Source organism: Arvicola amphibius, chromosome 7, assembly GCF_903992535.2.
Source record: "Arvicola amphibius chromosome 7, mArvAmp1.2, whole genome shotgun sequence".
Lineage (NCBI taxonomy): Eukaryota > Metazoa > Chordata > Mammalia > Rodentia > Cricetidae > Arvicola > Arvicola amphibius.
In genome coordinates, this window is record NC_052053.1 from 75,113,687 (window position 1) to 75,121,320 (window position 7,634).

The 7,634-nt window shown below is 45.5% G+C and overlaps 1 non-coding gene across 1 annotated transcript; it reads right to left on the minus strand.

Moving 5' to 3' along the window:
- Positions 1–6,165: 6,165 nt before the first annotated feature.
- On the minus strand, positions 6,166–6,294 carry LOC119820140. Its single transcript, XR_005286407.1, has one exon. It is a non-coding gene; the product is annotated as a small nucleolar RNA SNORA40 (small nucleolar RNA).
- Between the last annotated feature and the right edge of the window lie 1,340 nt (positions 6,295–7,634).

Consider the following 7,634-nt stretch of genomic DNA (forward strand, 5'->3'; position numbering starts at 1 on the left):
GGCACACTCGAACAATGGGCTATTATTCAGTGTTAAAAAGAAATGAGCCATCAAGCCATGAAAGTCATGGCAGAATTTTAAATCCATGTTGCTGAGTGAAGGAAGCCAATAGGAAAAGATTACATCTGTGGACACAAATCACTGTGCCTTTGCCTAAAACCCTTCCGATAGGCCTCCAAGGAAGTGGGTCCTGATGAAAACTATGGGCTCCAGATAAGAATGCACAAGCAAATTTCACAGATTGTAACCGATGAACCCTTCTGGAAGGTGATATTAATAATGGAGGAGGCTGGGCCTATGGAGAGGCAGGGGCCATGTAGAAAAAGTTATCTATATTTTCCACTCAAATGAACTGTAAGTCTAGACCTAATCTAATGGGGGGAAACCTATTTTAATAATTAGAAGGCTTAAATCAACGCCACCCTCAAGAGATACAAAGATGCCCAACAAACTCGATAAAAGATGGGTGACATTATTAGTCACTAAGGAAATGTAATTCAACACCCTAAGATATCACCACACATGTCTGGATGGATAAAGTTAAGCGGGGAAATGATACCAAGTGTTGGCAAGGGCTGGGACCAACTGGGACTTTCCTATATTGTTGGTGGGAATTTAAAATGGTACCCTGAGTGCTGGAGAGATGGCTGAGGTTTTGGACACTGACTGCTCTTGCAGAGGACCTGGGTTCAGTTCCCAGCACCCACATGGCAGTTCATGACCTTGTGTAGTTCCAGGGATCCAATGCCCTCTTCTGGCCCTAAAGGGTACTGCACACAAGTGGTACATAGACATACATGCAGGCACACACTCGTACACATAATACAAAATAAGTAAGTCATAAAATGGTATTTTAGAGAAAAGCAGGCAGCATCTTAAGTTTCTTACAAAGTGAAGCAGGCATTTGCCTTATAACCCAACCATGCAATCCCTGAGTGCTTGCCGAGGCAGAATGTAAACCCTAAGAATTCTACAGGGGAATTGAATATCTATGTCACTTAAGTCAAGCAAATAACTGGCAGTCAGCCGACGTTCTCATAAAGGCCGGACTGTGAGGACAACCACCACCAGGCTAACCAGCAGGGACTGGCCAGGGGTCACACAGACTTGACCGCGCAAGGCATGGGAAGATGTTTACCCACTGTCAACAACCTCCCTCTGTGTGTGGTGGTGTCACACCACAATACACATTCGTCACTACCCTAGGACTGCCAGTCACTACTGAGCACGGGTTCCACCTCGACAATTACACTTCAACATGGAAAGAGGGAAGAAAATGAGGTCATTATAAAAGTTTTTTGCTTCTTTAATTTTTTTTTCAAATCCTTAAGAAGCACTGCTTCTGTGGAAAAGCCCCTTTTAGAAAAGTAAATAAAATAAAATAAAAGGAATTGAAGGATCCTTTGAACATGAGGCCCTTTCATTCCTAATATTAGAATTCATATTGCCAGAAACGATAATATATGTAGAGATCAAAAACACATCAAGATGATGTTGCACTTAATTTTTTATAAGGCGGTGAGGTCCCCGTGTTCATCTGGCACCTCTCCGCGCATGCAAAGTGACAGGTACGGCGGGCTCTATGCCGTGCTTAATTACAGGGGAGTGGAGCAGTCGCCGAAGCCAACTCTCTTTTCCTTGCTTCCGAAGTTTGTTCCCCAAACTTCTTTGTCACAGAGCCGCACAGGGCTGAAGTTTCCCCCCCTCTACCTCTGTCCCCCCCCAATAAACTCACAATTCAGTCAATCAAGTGGGTGACAAGACAACCAACTTCGATTGCCTGATTTCTTCCCTCCCAAACTGACAGAACCCAGTGGTTATTTATTTATTTACTTACTAATAATTTATAGGCTGTCTCCTTCTGGAAAGAATGTGCCGGATATCTTGGCATCGTCTCCAAAACATATAAGCATCTCGGGGAAGAAAACAACCACTGGAGAAGTGGCCTTTGGTTCCGTTCCAGGCTCTGCAGAGTCACGGGGCCGTGCTTAATGAGCCCATTACTGCAGAATATGAATAATGGAGTGTCCGACGTGGTTGCTGTGTTAAAGTGGGGTGTCAGATAGGAAACCCCTCTGCAAGGCTGTCTGTGGCCATATGGGGAGGGGAGCCCCTGGTTAATTGGCTCAGAGACTAGACAAAACTGGTGCTTTTGTGTCTGGAGGTCAGGAAGCTAAGAACTTAGTGGCCCTTACGTGTTATCTCTGAGCCAAGCACTTTATACGCCACTCTTGGTCGGTTAGCTGGGTAGTCACTGGAACACCACGAGTAAACAAAACACACTCAGAGAGGGTGTGCAACCTGCCCGTGAGCATAGAGCTGAGAAGAGTTCAAGTTCTGCTGCCAATCCAGGTCTTTCTAAATAAATCCAGAGCCTCTGCTCCCTCCCCTGCCTTGCCTGTGCCTCTGAGGTCTGGGCCCTGTCTACATGGCTGGCACTGTTTCTTTGTCATAGTCTGGATTATCACTGATATGGTGACAGCCTCACGCAGTTATAGACACTATTCCGCGAAAGGTTCATGCTGCCTGTTACTAGTCAGGATGAGTTCAGCCCTAAGTGACAGCAAACTCAGATTCAAACTGGCTTCAACTGAGATGACCCCAGAGCAGGCTGGATGCAGAGACAGAGGGGGTTCCCAGGACCATCTGGGAGCAGGTACCCCAGAGCAGGCTGGATGCAGAGACAGAGGGGCTTCCCAGGACTATCTGGGAGCAGGTATCCCAGAGCTTGAGTCCAAGAACCCCCTTCTCCATGATGCTTCTTCCTTAGATGGGCAGGAGTCCTGGCAGGGATAAAGAAATGGCCTCATCTCCATCGGCGTGAGACACCTTTTCCACTTACACAGATGTCCCAGCCTCCAGACTTACTGCCTGAGACCAGGTTGCCCTCAACAGAAGGTGGCTCACATACCCGTTCATAAACCAGAGGGACTAAGGATGGCCAATGTCTTCAAGTCCATTTCTCTCCCTTGGCCCCTCAGTGAATTATTATTCTCCAGTTGTTGTCACAGAATACTTAACAAAAGCAACTTATGGAAGAGATGAGAGTCTGAAGTCATAGTTCACTGAAGGGAGGAAGGCAAGGCAGGATCATGGGAACTGGGACTGGTTAAAACCTCAAAGGCCCAAAGTCAGACCCTGGTGACTCATTTCCTCCAACAGGGCTATACCTCCTAAACTTTCCACACCCTTCAAGATGGCACCACAAGCTGGGGACCAAGTGTTCAAACACATGGGCTTGTGGGAGATATTTCACACTCAAACCACAGCACCTAGGAAGAGAACTTTCTCAGCCTTTTCTTGGGATTCATAAGGGGTCATAGGAATCAGCTTCTACTGTTGAAAAGTGTCCTGCATGACCAGCCATGCTCACACAGCATAATTGAATGTAGAACACTCCATGTAGCCATAGAAGTGGTCAACACCATAGGAACGAGAGATCTCAGTCACCAAGTCACTTCATGACAGGCCATAATATGCCTATGTTGTTGGAGCTGCTTGTTGGTTCCAGGCCGCCCAGACTCCCAAAATAATCACTTAAGCATATTTCTGGCTTACTCCTATATCTTAAATTAACCCATTTCTATTAGTTTATATTTTACCACAAGGCTCATTACCTTCCTGCAAGGTTCCAGCTGGCAGCTACATGGCATCTCATTGACTCTACCTTCTTTTTCCCAGCATTCAGTTTAGTTTTCCCTACCTAGCTCTACTCTGCCCTATCACAGGCCAAGCCAGCTTCTTTCTTCATTAACCAATAAAAACAACACATATACAGAAGGACTTCCCACACCATGTCTGGATATCACGGATGTGTTGGATGAAGTCACTCAATGTTGGGACTATTCATTACTGCATCTGGCACTGGCAATCCTGACTAATGTGTATCTTTTAGTAAATGGCATAGGAGTCAACCGTAATAGCCTCTGTCTGTGCTTTCCTGGTGGTAATGAGGGTAGAAGCATGGTCTCCTGTGGCCAGCAGGACAGAGAGAAGGTAGCAATAAAACAGCTTTGTAAACAGACTTGAGACTTCAGGTGACCTTGAATAAGTCACTCTCAAACTGACTTCCAGTGGGCCAGAGTGTCTCAAGTGGGTTGTGACAGCTTAATTGTCAACTTGATACACTCTAGCATCAACTGAGAAGAGAATCTCAATGAGAGACTGTCTAGACCAGGCTAGACCAGCCTGAGCATCTACACCAGGTTAGACCAACCTGAGCACATCTGTGAGGGATCACCTTGATCACCTTTGTTGATGTGGGAAGACCCAGCCTGAAACCATCCCCTTGGTTTTGAGTGCTTCCCTGTAGAAGAGAAGGGGAAGTTAGCTGAACACTAAGCATGCATGCTCACATTTCTCTCAGCTCCCAGCTATGGATGTGATGTGGTTGGCAGTTTGAAATTCCTAAAGCCTTGACATCCGTGCAGTGACGGACTGTACACTGGAATTGAGAACTGAAGTGACCCTTCCTTTCCTAGGCTTTCTGTCCGGTGTTTTTATAATAACAGAAATGAAGCCAGAGCAGGTTTTGTCTGCACATACTCAGGGTGTGGCCGGAAGGTGTCGTTTCAGATCAAAGCCCCACCTCCCTCTCCTGAGACTCTATACTGAGGAGCCCCAGATTTTTGGACTGGGGACATCTATGCGGATTGCTCCCTCCATCAAGGTGACTGCACTCACAAAAATAACCACTGTAGTATATATGCTATGACTTTGACAAAACATGATTTTCATATCTCTTATGTAACTCGTTCGTTGTGTCTGCCTAGCTATGGAATCTCCTAGCTGTGGAATCCCCTCAATTTATGCCAGGTATCTGAACCCACTTGGATGCCCTAATTGCTCAGTCACATCCATTTTACCATGTTAGATCCATTTCACAGTCTTTGTCACTAATGACTCCGTAGTAATAGCTATCCACTATGCAGGAGCCTTCCTCTACAGAGGGAGATCTCTGTAGGGAGTGTTCCTGCTGATGAGACACTGTGTACACACCAGCAACTACACAGCAACATGGAGGTAAACGTTTTTGTGATAACTCATCCTACTAAGCACCAGGCTATGGCCAGCACCCGTTATTTCTTTAGTCTCACCGGGGATCCTGCCTTAAAGAAGAGTGAGCTGGTGCTCAGGGAAGCCACGTAGCTTGCTGTCTAAGACTCAGTCACTGAGGCCAGCAACGTGTAAAGAGGAAAAGCTCATTTGGGATCATGGTTTCAAAAGTTTCAATGTATGCTTGGCCTGAACTACATACAATCTAGCTCAAAATAAACCAAAAAAAAAAGTTTAGATGTTATGGAAAGCCTGATTAGAACTTTCTTGAATAATCGAAACTGGAACTATTGTGTGATCCAGCCATCTCATTTCTAAGGTAAATCCAAAGAATTGAGGTCAAGATTTTCTAAGAAGATTTCTAAGATGATTTCTAAGAATAGCATTGCACTGCTATTCAAGACAGCCAGTGTGAACAACTTTAATGCCCTGGGACGGACGAAAGGATAAATACAACATATAAAATACAGTACGCACACACTGGGGAGTATTATTCAACCTATAAAAAAGAGGACAGGAGGCTGGAGAGATGGCTCAGAGGTTAAGAGCATTGCCTGCTCTTCCAAAGGTCCTGAGTTCAATTCCCAGCAACCACAACCATCTGTAATGGGGTCTGGTGCCCTCTTCTGGCCTGCAGGCGTACACACAGACAGAATATTGTATACATAATAAATAAATAAATATTTCTTTTTAAAAACAAAAAAGGACAGTCCTGTCAGTTACCACAGTGTAGATGAGCCTTGGGTACATGACGCTGAGTGGCTAAGCCCATCACTAAAGTACAAACAATTTTTGAGCATCATAAATGAACATCCAAATATCAATGAGCATCTACAGTGGCTGAGGCCATAAATGCACAGTCTAGAAAAGTGGCCACTCTGCGGAGGGGAGGAGAAACAAAAAGCTGCTAATCAACAGGAGCCAAGTTCTGCAAGCTGAGTGAGTGTTTGAGATCTGCTAGGTAGCATTGTGTGCAGAGAACAATACTGTACAACTCGCTGAAAATTAAGTTTCTATTTTTTAACCTACACTGCTAAATTATAAACTCTTTATTCTTAGAACCAAACTCATTACTAACACAAGCGTTGCTCTGAGCTGTCACTTGTGCGTCATACCCTTTCTTCCACGTTTCAAAACTACACTAAACAATGAGCCCTGGGTTGCAAAAGAAGATTGGTTTCCTTGCACCCGTCTGTCATCCCTTTACCTATCAGCTGAACAAAGATGCACACAAACGTACCCTTTTAGGAAGGGGAAATTAATGAAAAAAAATTTAAACTGGCAGGGAGTTGTGGCACATGCTTGTAATCTCAGCACTTCCTGAGAAGTGGAGGCAGGGGGATCCAGGCCAGTGTGGGGTATATAGGAAGACCTTATTAGGAACAAAGTAAGGAAAGAGGGAGGGAAGGAAATAGAGAGGAAGGGAGGGAGGCAGGCAAGCAGTCATCTAAATGGCACCTCTGTTTACTGAACCTCAAAACATGTAAAAACCAAAGCAAATACAGGGAACTTGCAGCTGGAAGCAGAGAAGAGAAAAAGTCCCACTGCCATGTTATTTTACACCACTGGTCCTCACAGAGGCAACTTACAAACTCTGTTTTATTTGTCCAAGGATCGACCACTCACACCACACCTCATGCATGTGAGAGGTCTCTGCATCTCCCAGCTGACCAAGAGGACCTGTTAACAATGGGCTCCTGGGGAGCTCACTGAAACCACTGCCTGGCACAGATAGAAAAAAATACATGGGAACGCTGTCGCTGGGTTTCTGTTACCCTTTCAACTTCTGAATTCTAGAGTGATGAGGTATGGCGTGGCATAAGACGGTGTGAGGTGCCAAAGTGACATGAGCCCATGCAGAAGGATGCATTTCAGATACACAGGTGAATGCTCCCTCCTGCCCACATGCTGGGCAGAGGGTTTGAAGTTGAGTCTGTAGGATCATGGCACTCAATGAGAAGATGAACCCTCCTTTCCTTGAGTATCTGAAGTATCTGCCTTTTCCTGGGACACCAAGGACAATCCATGGAGTTCAGACCATGCTGACCCAGCAGTGACTCTCTGGACCACAAAGTCTTTTTAACTCTCCAGTGACCACATGTGGACAGCACCCTGTCACCTCTTGGGTGTTCAAATTTACGCTAAAAGTGTGACTTTTCCAGGGAAACTAGGTATGTAAGATTATAAGAACCAGCCAGGTGTGGTGGCACACACCTATAATCCCTGCACTCAGAAGGCAAAGGCAGGCAGGTCTCTGTGAGTTCAAGGCCAGCCTGATCTATGAAGCAAGTTCCAGGACAGCCAGGGTTACATGGTGAGACTCTGACTCAAAAAAAAAAAAAAAAAAAAAGTAAGAACTTCCTAGCATTTCACTGCTTTTATTATAAATAGAAGTGTCTGGACTACTCACCAAATGGCAGATCACATTAGCCCTCAGCTAGGCTCGACGATAGTCTAGAGCCTCATCAAGGGTCCTCAAACTCCCCTTGATATAGAGACAGGCTGACCAGGGCACTGTGGGAGCAGGAGCATGCATCTCTGACACCCTACTCTGAACTCTAAAACACTCCAGCCCCCAA